Consider the following 11,914-nt stretch of genomic DNA (forward strand, 5'->3'; position numbering starts at 1 on the left):
TAAAAAGTTTATAAAAGTGACGTAAATCTTTGTTAAAATTCTTGAATAATATAAGAGGAGCGTTATAGTAGAAGCGAAATAAGCAACTACGTATAGCTACATAAGAACAAATATTACATTTCAAATGTTAAAACAAAAATATTTTAATTCTTTAGAATTACACTATTACATTAAAATCACCTAGCCCCACTGCAAGATATTATTTTGAGAAAATACTGTGTTGATATTCTGCCAGATACATCTGAATGAAATCAGAACATAGTTATACACATTACTATGTAAAGATTAATGACAAAGTGGTCATAATTCCATTCGATAATTGCTTATTTACATTGCCCTGCCTTTCAGAAATTTGTCCCTTGATATCCATATTTGATCAGATTGTACATCGTGAAATATTTTTACCAAAGCAGTCATCCTCTTTCGCCGAGCTAGGCATAAAAGTGCTGGTGTTTCCAAAGAGTTGATATTGAATAACCTATAAGGAGTTAAAAAGTTTACGATGTAACATGATGAACCAAATATATTCAAACATAATTATTGAATTAATTCATTTATTCTAGTAACAGGAAATAATACGTAGTTATAAGTTGAATCACCCGTGACAACTTCCGTGGCTGACTGCGCCGAGCAGTGCCACCCACCACTTCGCGCTTCCGCGGCAGAATGTGCTATGCAGTGTAACCTGCCTACTGTTTGCAGAGATCAACGTTGTGCGAATGCGAGAGACCTCGTGGCCAGCCTCAAGACTACGATTGAGGCTCTCGAGGCAGAGTTGAATAGTTTGAAGGGAAAGGTGAGTAGCCGATGTACGCGTGAGCAGCCTTCTGAGTGGTCGGTGGTGAGCGACAAATGAAGACATCTTCCGATAAAAACAGATGATAGATATCAAGTTCTCTCAGACCCACGGAATGCAACGCCTCCATCGAAAACCTCTGCAATACTTAAAACTTACAAAGGAGATCAATAGAAAGAGAATAAGAACAATAAGAAAACCCTTAAAACTCATCTGCCTCTTTCTTCAATCTTTATTGAAGGGGACAGCCACATCCGTAGTTTGGTTGGCCATGTGCGGCGGAAGGTGGCCCGTCACACGAAGGTGGATGGCTTCTGCAAACCTGGAGCCAGTTGCGACGTCCGATGGCCTCCACCTGATAGCTGCTGTGTCATGGTAGCGGGGACCAATGATGTCGCCTCCGTTCAGCAAAGCAATGTCTACCGACACCTTGAACAGTGCATCGTGAGTAGGCTACTGACCACCAGCGTTGGTTTTTCAACCCTGCCCCACTGGCCCAATAAATAAGCAGCATTGCCTTCACGTTTCATGGGATAAACTTGAAGCAGAGCAGCAAGCATCTTCTGGCGGAGCTGCTGATTGATTGTCTGCGGAGGTTGAATCGCTCCAATTCTCGAACTCCGTCCCGGATTTCTGTCACCACTGCCAAACCACCACCAATTCGACCACAGAAGTCTTAAACTACCCCACTCCCAACTACCTTTGAACTGCCAGTCGCTGCTATCTCCAAGTGCTGCCCTATGAATCGCAGAGGCAGTAAACTGTGGGTCGTCGGTACAACAATCTGATTCACCATCTGATTTATTAATGGCTTGAATTAGCAAAAAAAAGCTGTCCGCCATTCAATTGTGTGTGAATCTGACGTAAAAATATTAATATCGGGGATTCACACAACCAAACAGTCTGAAGAATATCTAAATAAATTTCACAAAATTCAAAATTCAATTCAAGCATTGCGGCTTAAGATATCTTATCTTCTTTCGATTTAACATGTTCTGTAAACTCACCATCACGAGTGTCTGCCTCGTCGAGTACGGCCATCAACAACATCACCACAAACGTCCCAGACGTTTCGGTCTCTGTTTTGAACGCGCCCATCTCGGATCAATTCCCTCAGGAAGCCGTAATTACTAACTCCAAATTGAAAATTAGAACCTCTCTCCCTGAAAAGTCTGCAAACGTTCATATTTTAGCAATTGTCTCAGGAAGGAGGTTGTGGTTATTCCTGGATTTGTTCGGTCCAATAGAGGAAACTCCTTTAGAGGAACGCCTTCCATGCGTTTTTTAAAACGAGTAATTTTTCGTTTAAATGTTACTAGCCATTCTAAAATGCCAAAGAAGAAGAGCAACCTGGATTACTCAGGATATTATCAATTCAAGATAAAGGCTCATTTTTTATCATTCGATATATGTCAAGACCAAAAATGAACAATTTAAAACTTTTCGAAATTTCAAGCAAAACTATCAAAAAGATATAAGGAATGCCAATGTAAGAGATGTCGAAACCAAACTGAGACAGTCATTCAATTTTTCAAAAGGCACTTGGAAAATGTTCGTAATTCTATTCGAGAATAAACGCTTTTTAACGAGCGTGGGTAAAACGCTCTTTGTTTGTTGCGTTTTTATAATGATAAAAAACGGCAAAAAAGCAATATTTTTTTCCAAATTTTCCGACACTTAAAACAACAAACGAAATAATTGATAATTCGTTTGAAGTGGAAAGTGATTTAACAATTTTTTTTAACTGTGGCTGAACCAGACAACTCATTTTTGGACAACGTTCGCGATGATCTATTTACGAGACCGGTCTCGTCTATGGTTCTTTTTCCAGTGGCCCGTATCGTGCGGGATCTGAAGCCGAAAAAATCCAGTGACATCAATTGCATGTCTGTGTGGTTGTTCACAATTGGTGCTTCAAATGCCTTTTAATTCCAATCACCCGTCTATAATTATTGTTTATAACGTAACTTGCGTCTTTTTATTTATTTTTATTTCGCACTACACCTTAGTCTACAAAACGTTATCATTTAAATTTTAAATATGAGCAGTCATTACCATCATTAAGTAATTTAAATTATTTATTAAACGTGTTTATTATTATTATTAATATTTGTGTGTGTGTGTGTGTGTGTGTTAAATTAACTAAATTATTTTTATTCAACCATAAACTATTCAAACGACTGCGCTGAAATTTGACATTAAGAATCTTAAGGTACCTGGGATGAATATATGCATATTATTATTTCTAAAATCCCTCCGGGCTACTCCCAACTGGTCTTTAATGTAGCAACAGAATCCCTCTAAAGTTCTGAAATATTCGGTAAAGGAGCATTTCTAATTTTATCAACTGTTCTGTGTGAACATTATTTATTATTTAAAAATTTTTTACACACATAGTGAGTGAAAATATTTTTAGCGTCGTTTTAGATTTTAGCGATTAGGTAAGTACTTATCTATTTTACAAAATGTCCCAAAACATAAGATGTCAGAATTTGACACTGAAGACTCCCTTTGAAGCAGCGGCAAGAACTGTGCTAGATCTCTGGACTGTGATTTTGAACTAATGTACTAGTTCCAGCTCTAAATGTTTTAAAATATTAACAATGTTTTTCAGTTAAAAAGGAAACAAATGCGTAGTATCATTATAAACATACTTTTGGTTGTGCATTTCAAAAAAATATTAAATATTATATCTAAAAATAATGTTACTATGTAACAAAGTAAATTTGAATAACTAGAAATATAAACTTTTAACGTATTTTCTTGATCGTGGTAAAAAGGCAAACTCAACATTGGCGTCGGAAATAAAATGCACTCAAACCAGTAGAGGCCATAAACGTGCAACGCCTACTAAACTGCGAGCAAAGAAGCGAGTAACTGCTAGCAAATATGAGAGAAATTCTAGTCTGACATTTACTTTACATTTAAACAATGTTATTAAACCAAACTTATTTGCCTTTTTACAAAATTGTGGTTAACAGAGCTGTGTGTATATATATAAATATATATTTGATCAGAAAGAGGTAAAATCAGCAATTGAAAAAAAAAACAAAAATATCAAAATAAATTAAATTGACTATAAATAAACCGGTTTTAAACCCAATATTATCGTCGGAAATATAACTGACACGAACCAGAATTTTTCACAGAGGCTTGTACCGCAGGTAATAGAAAAAGCATCTGTATAGAAGTATTGCTTTTCACAGGGGCAATTTATTGGTGGCATGCTCTCAAGTGGGCAAACCATTCAGTTCGTTTGTGTTAGTTAAATATACTGTAGAATGCATTGCGTTGAGGGTTTGATGTTGTAATTACTAATATTATCATATGTATTATGATATATGTTAATTATCTATACAGAATAAATTATATCAAATGAGATAATATGAATGTTTAATGTATTGTAATTTTTATTTTCCGTCAGCGATTACAGCGTCCCATGCTTCTTCCACTCATATACCACATTCGCACATACTAATAAGAATTTATATGCCAAAAAAAGTTTGCCGGGTCAGCTAGTATTTACATAAATGATGGCAGATATTTCGTTATAACGCGTTAGGTATAGATGGACTAGTCAATATTATTGTTTTTCTTCAAGTAATTGTTTGAATACCAACGTTGCGAGTATATCTGGTGTTGTGTTCATTACTAATGGTTGTCAAGGATATTTTGGTTTAGACATTGATCGTGCACAACAATAGTAGTCCCTGAAATTATCAAAGAGAGCTTCAGTAATTTTGTTATCTGTATCTAAACCCGTATTGGCAGTTACATAAAACCTGATTTGCTTTAAGGAGTGAAACTAAATGCTATTATATGTCTAAACTAGTAAGCAGAGAGACTGGTTTCAAATTGGTTTTTTCAGTCATGCCATTACCTTTGTAAAGTGGAAATATTTTGGCTATTTTTAAATTAGCGTGAAATACTCCGGATGTGAAACTATGGAAGATTAAACAGTTTTGAACGGGATAAACATTTTCTTTAACAACCTCAACTTTGATACCATCACATCCGGGTGCTGAACCCTCCCCCCCCCGTAATGCGTAAATGTGTCGTACCAAGTCATTCTCACTTACTGCAGGAAAAGCAAAGTCTGCAGCTAGTTGCAAGTCCATGTCATTGGGTCCCTTCTGAGTCAATAACAAAAAAAATTATTTTATTTTTAAATTGAATGTTTGTTTTACACATCTTTGTTTAAATCTATCTCTTGCTTTGACTACTTGAATTAGACCTGTTGTTATGCAAGATTTTAATTTCTTGAGTCTAGCATTACGGATAGTTGGATGATTTTTTTTACAGTGATCTATAGATTTAACCACCGATTAACATCTACGACACAGAATTGACACCATTGCATTTTAAATTAGGTTCCCAATCTGCGTTAGTAAGTTTTTAGTGAGTAAATTATTGCCCCTATTATATCAGTGTCAGTAATCTTGAGGCCGTTCTGTAGTGGTTACTCTCTGTTGTGTGCATTACAGCAGACCGTACTTCACTCATGTCACAAAAATGTGGCCACAAACATAGACTTCTGACATTTTAAACTGTTTACTGGGATTCGTGCAGTGTGTAAACAAACCTACTAGAGAAACTGAACAAAGTTTATCTTCTATCCAAGTTTATATTTATAATTTAAAAATCGATCTTAATAATAACAAAATGCATTTATAATTTTCAAAAATCACTTTAGAAACTTATAAAAAACTAATACATTATACTGTTTTTTTAAGTTGAGAAAGTCCAGGCTAATTCCGTACATATTCCCTAACGTCACTTTTTTAACAGTCGCTAAAAATATTTATTCGCATAAACAATAACACTGTCACTCCTGTTGCATTGTTCATAAGTCCTGATCGTGTCATACCCCTCTATGTCAACTCCCACTACTCCATCACCCAGCCAACACTCTGTGAATACTACAATATTCAGCTCACTACTTAGTAACTCCAAATAAACAATAACACTGTCACTCCTGTTGCATTGTTCATAAGTCCTGATCGTGTCATACCTCTCTATGTCAACTCCCACTACTCCATCACCCAGCCAACACTTTGGGAATACTACAATATTCAGCTCACTACTCAGTAACTCCAAATAAACAATTACACCGTCACTCCTGTTGCATTGTGCATAAGTCCTGATCGTGTCATACCCTTCGATGTCAACTCCTACTTCCCCATCACCCTGCCAACACTATGTGAATACTACAATATTCAGCTCACTACTCAGTAACTCCAAATAAACTAGAACTTTTTCTAAGTAGCCATTTGTAGACAACATGTGATCGCTGCCATCCTCAAGCAAAGAAGCTGCCATAAGGTAAACTGGCATATAATCTTACCTAATAATTTTGTTTATGGTATTTTTTTTCAAAACCAATTACGCTAACTATGTTGACAACATTTCTAAGAGAAAGATGTAATCCTATAAATAGCACATATGTTGAGAATTAATGTCCACAACTTGCACTGTTATAACTGCAATGTTTTAAATCTTTTAATCGAAGAAAATTAATCTCTTTTATAGTAAAGTAAGATTTTTATTATGTAAATACTCGTACCTACAAGTCGAATAAAATACAACTATGATTGACATATATTTTGTAAAAGACCGTTTATAGTCCTAATTTAATGTGTCACAGTTTCATGTTAGTATGATACAATAGTTTCAATGTTTCTTCTTAATGTATCAATGTTTATTTGTAATAAAAGTCAAGGTAAATTATTACCTCGTATTAATAATTAGTCTTTGATATCACATTGAATTTATAAATTCAAATTTGTTATTATACTGCCTATTCTGTTAATTAATCATACTTTTTACATGTAGGATACTTTAACTATCTATTTATGTTTATTATTTTCGACAGTGTTTAGTGCCTTTGATGTGAACAGTCAAGCTTACAATGGTCATGATTTTAGGGCCAGAACTTGCATAAATACAGGTAGATTCTTTATCAATCACCTAGAGGAGTATATTGTTGCTTAATCAGCTGAATATAAATTTTGGCATAGTATTTTCTTTGCTTCAAACTAACGAAAACCTAATGTGTTTATTTTAAATGTTTCATTGTTGTTTTTCATTTGTATTTAAATGTCCATTTCGATTGCTACTGAGAGTAGATGTTGCTTACTTAAAATTGCTAATAAATTTGATGACAGAATTTAATTATTATTAATTATTAATATAAATGGCACAAATAAGTTGTATAAATTGGTATGATCTCACTATTCTTATAACAAAGGAAACTTGAATTTATTTCTGAGATAACTGTTGTTATCTGGTGTTCTCTGTTAGTTGAAAATAGTAATCAGGTGATTTAAGTAAGTTAATTTTAGTAATTTAATTAACCAACTATAAGAACAATGAACTGATCTTTATTGGTTGGATGATATTACATTTGTCAACTTGGATCATTTCTCTGATTTAAGGTATTATATGTTCATAATACAATTAACCAATTGTTTGATATTTACCTATCGATAAGAAGCTTGCTGGGCCCATAACTATTTTGGAGTGAATGTGTTCAAGGGCTTTTTTGGGATTTTGTCCTGGTACACCTCTGGACTGCGCCCGGAGCCTGGTGGACTTATTGCCGAGCCGTGCTCCTAGCCGTACCGCCTTACGCCTACCACTACCGCACTGCGGATCCGCTCGTGTCGCGTCGCGCCGCGCTCTGGACCGGACGTAGTAGGCCTTTTGTGTTGTGACTCCCAGTTGGTGAGTACAGACTTGGATTATTTCACAGAGTGCTCTTATAGATTAGTGAATTGGACGCGGACTGATGTCTAATTATGGCCCAGCAGCCTTTGTATTGTGGAAGGAGCCCTTAAAACGCTACCCTCCAGACGTAACTGCACACCTTAGTGCATTATAGTGTATCTTTAGTGTATTTACTTGTGTCTATTATTTACATGTCTAAGCCATTTATTGTATATTGCATATTGTTTTGCAGAAGTGGAGCGCTCCCTACCATAAATAGAGTTCATTTAGCCATATTTGTAACTTTCTCTAATAAGTCAGTGGTAACATTGTATCTTCGCCATATTGTTGTTATTAATTTTCTGTCTAAAAGCATTTACTTACTGTAAGGCTGGATTACTTGTGATAATTTCATGCAATTTCTGCACATTAAATAATTAGTTTAATTGCAAAAATTTGAGTGTTTTGTTTCTTTTGTTCAGTCCTATTAACTGGATTGGGATAACATCGCATAAGTATTAAGGGTCTATATTTAACCTTGTATTCAGAATATTTAAATACAGCTATCTGTGTAGTCCAAAGGCCTGGTTGACAAAAAATAGCTTTAGTGTATGGTAGTAGGGAGCCTGATTGGTACTTTCCTTGGAGCAGGGATACTGTTCCTTGTTGGAGCCCTGCCTGTCACCTGTCCTACAACAAGGTGGCGCCCTTTCCCTCACCGAGCAACCTTAAAGAAGAAGAAGTACTAATCGTAGGTTACCCTATACTCTTACGGCGCGCTGTCAAGGATCACCCCCTTTTACCACTGAGTGATACAGGACATTTGAATAATTCCCCTAGGGGAGAACGTTGCAAAATCCATAATTTAGCAGTAGCTATTATAAATAAAATTATTTATGTTTATCTATATAATTAGTAGAGGGATTGCCATAGACGTGTGGCACAGGAGACGCAACGATATCAGTGCGAACTATATGGTCTAATAAGAATGTTTAGTGATTTGCGTTTGTCTTGATTACCTGATAAGATTGCAATTACGTGGGAAATATTTTTTGTTCTTTACAACTAATGTGGTATCCCTACTTCATTTTCACAGAATTATGTTTGTGGCATACGAAAAGATACACATATACATGCATGCATACATTTCAAACTAATTAAAACTGAAATTTCTCTTTTTTGAGGTCTTTGTTTGAATGAGGTCTTAATAGTCTTCTCATGCTCGTATGGGAAATAACAGTGCAGTTCAAATTAGAGCTAATTTTGCATCGCAACTTAAAGTAAAACAAAACTGTCAATTATCATATCGTGGAAACATTAATATTTTTTTCAATTGTAAACGATAATCTCAAATAAATAAATATAAATAAATAAATATATGTGTATGTGTGTGAGTGTGTGTTACTTGGTAAAAGTTCTTAGTGCTAAGTTTGACTTGAGTTGCTCTGTAAAGCAGTTTGTACTGACAGACGCTCTAAATAAAAGGCATTTTTTATGTATTTATTTATTTTTATTTACTAGGTTATTACATTCTAATAATAGAGTGTTAGTAATCACATGAGACTATGAAGACAGTGGCCTTCCGCCACAACTAGCAGTTTAATACTCTAAACCAGCAGACCACCATCGAGGAATCGTGCGCTTGGTACGTGGGGTTGGAGCTGCTGGACTTCAATACCGTCCATAAAAGTTGTTATTTCATGAGGCATGTATAGGCATCTTGCGTTGCATGGGAAGCTATACCTTTCGGAGCTGGTGTTGAAGGCCTTGGTGAACATGCCCTCTGTACTCCTCTTAATGCAATCTACATTACATTCCTCGCCGCATTTGCCGTCATCATCATCACCCCTGCAACGGCTGTGACGGCGATGACAGAAGAGTCGCCGCAGTCTGCTGTCTGTCAACTGATATCTGCGAGTCGTCCAGTGTTGTAGCAGAGACATTGTGCACACTCGTTAACACCGTTTTAACCATCACGTTAACACCCAGTGAAGCTGTCAACTACTCGAAATGCTATGCCATTCCACAAAAAACATTGTTTAAAAACTACACTCGCGGTATATAAAAAAAATTCAAACTTCATTGAAACCTTTTGCGAACCATTGCAAAACATAGGAGATTTTCAAACTAATCCTTTGAACGTGTAAATTGCAAGTAACAAATAGGATGAGTTATGCAAGGTTTATTTTGATCGGTGACATTAATATCAACGTTCTCTATCCAACCCTCTCTCTAATCCAACGATTCCCAGACATCCTTTCTTCCATTAAATGGATAATTAAATTGATAAATGGATCGTTAACAGTCAGTTCTATGACGAAAACAACCATGGTCAACGTCATTCCAAACATTTCCAACGCAGCAGTCCCTTATTTTATGCAGCCATATCTCATCTGTTTATGTTTAGGAGATGACAGTCGATGGATGTATGGGCGAAATTGAAATTGAAACTTAAGGATACTGACTGTAAGATTTGTAACATTGTCAATTAAAAATTTAATTACTAAATCTTTATGGGAGAATATATATATATATATATATATAATATATATATATATATATAATATATATAATATATATATATATATAGATATATAAAATAACATTTTAAGAAAGTTTATCTTTTTCAAATATTTTTATAGTAATTTATAAATTTTAGTAATAGTTACAGATTATTTATAATAGAGATTTAGTAACAGTCAAAAATAATTTTATAAATCAAGATATGAAATAATCTGTTCGAATAGTAATATTATGTGACATACGTAGTACGAATAATGTTCTAGAAAGTTCGATTTCAGTTTTTTGCTTTGCATGTAATAAATAGTACATTTTCTTTTGAATTACATTCTAAAATTTTATTTTACTTGCATTTTCAAGAAATTCGAATATTTAGGTCCATTTTAACTTTGAAACAGGAAGCTAGGTTTAATTTATTTATTTGTGTCAAAGAAGAGATCTTTTCTTGAGATAAATTTTACAAGACAAGTGGTCGAATGAGCATTTGTGCATTAAATAAACGTATTTAAAATATATCTTAAAAGATTGATTAATTATTTTATTAAATAATTACCTTCAAAATTTATAAAGAAACGATTTTTAAGTAATTTAAGAAATTACTGTCCTGGGTATCTTTTTCAAGAATAATATTTACTATTACATATTATTATAGGAAAGAATTTATAGTAGAACATTTTTGTTTGCGTGGAATTACTCTAACAGGTCTAGTAAGAAAATCTTGACGACCAAAACACCGGCTTAGGCAAATCATGTTTAATTAAAATAATTTTCGGTCTTTTAGGAGCCTTTAGATCATTTTTATTTTAAAACCAACAAAATTACAATCCAGCTAAAATGACTAATATCGTTATCCCATAACATTTTTCAATAACCTATTCTAAGCAAATTATATTTATTTACATAAATGTTAGATGTTAAAAAATTATATGAGTAGTGTACGTATATTTGTACCTAAACTTAATATTTTAAAATTAAAAGAGATAAAATCCTATTCCAATACAAGTATAAACCAGGAGTTCTTTTATATTTATAAGATAATTAATTGAATATACAAGTAGGATACTTTCAAAAACTTATTCAAAGAGTATTTCCCAGAACTTTCCAATGGAGTTGAAACAGTGACATAGGGTGTCTTGTATTGATTGGATAAAGTCTTGACTGTTTCCTGGAATCTTAATGTAAACGATTATTTATTTAACGTATTGTAATGGATTGATTTGTATGATTTACATACTTTTAATAGTTATGGACTTGAATAAGGGAGTTAGATATTATTTGAATATGAATGAATGTAGATAAAAGTTGTATTAGATAAAAGAATATAATTGATAACAAAGCGAAATCACTGTAATTCTGAGATCAAAATAACTAATACTGGTTTAATTAATTCTTTACAGAAACAAGTATCTAAAGAATTACATATCTAAATAAATATGTTACATTCCCACCAGTTTACATACGTTCAAACTGTGTTTGTTACGTTTTAATACCTTGAATTTTAAAGTAATTTCTTATGAATAAATTATGAAGCAAATCAATCTATCAATATAAATTATATAAATTCAACCTGGGAATTTAAATCCTAACAGATTATTGTTATACGTAAATGTAACGTGTCTATAGGAATGTTAATTTCCATAAACCAATTACAACTATTTTGTTTCAGTATAAGAGCGATCAAGTGACTCGTAAACCTTTAATTTTAACAATGTACAACTCCCAAAAGAATCCAATAATTAAACTCAGTATAAATTAATAGAAATTGTAATTATAATTAACACCAATAATAGACCATCGCCAAGCTATCTTTTTTACTTTTAATTTATTGTCACTATTTCTTATTTATAAACCTTCAGATGTTGACATGTCCAGACTTATAATTAACAATCAATC

Source organism: Homalodisca vitripennis, chromosome 3, assembly GCF_021130785.1.
Source record: "Homalodisca vitripennis isolate AUS2020 chromosome 3, UT_GWSS_2.1, whole genome shotgun sequence".
NCBI classification, from domain to species: Eukaryota; Metazoa; Arthropoda; class Insecta; order Hemiptera; family Cicadellidae; genus Homalodisca; species Homalodisca vitripennis.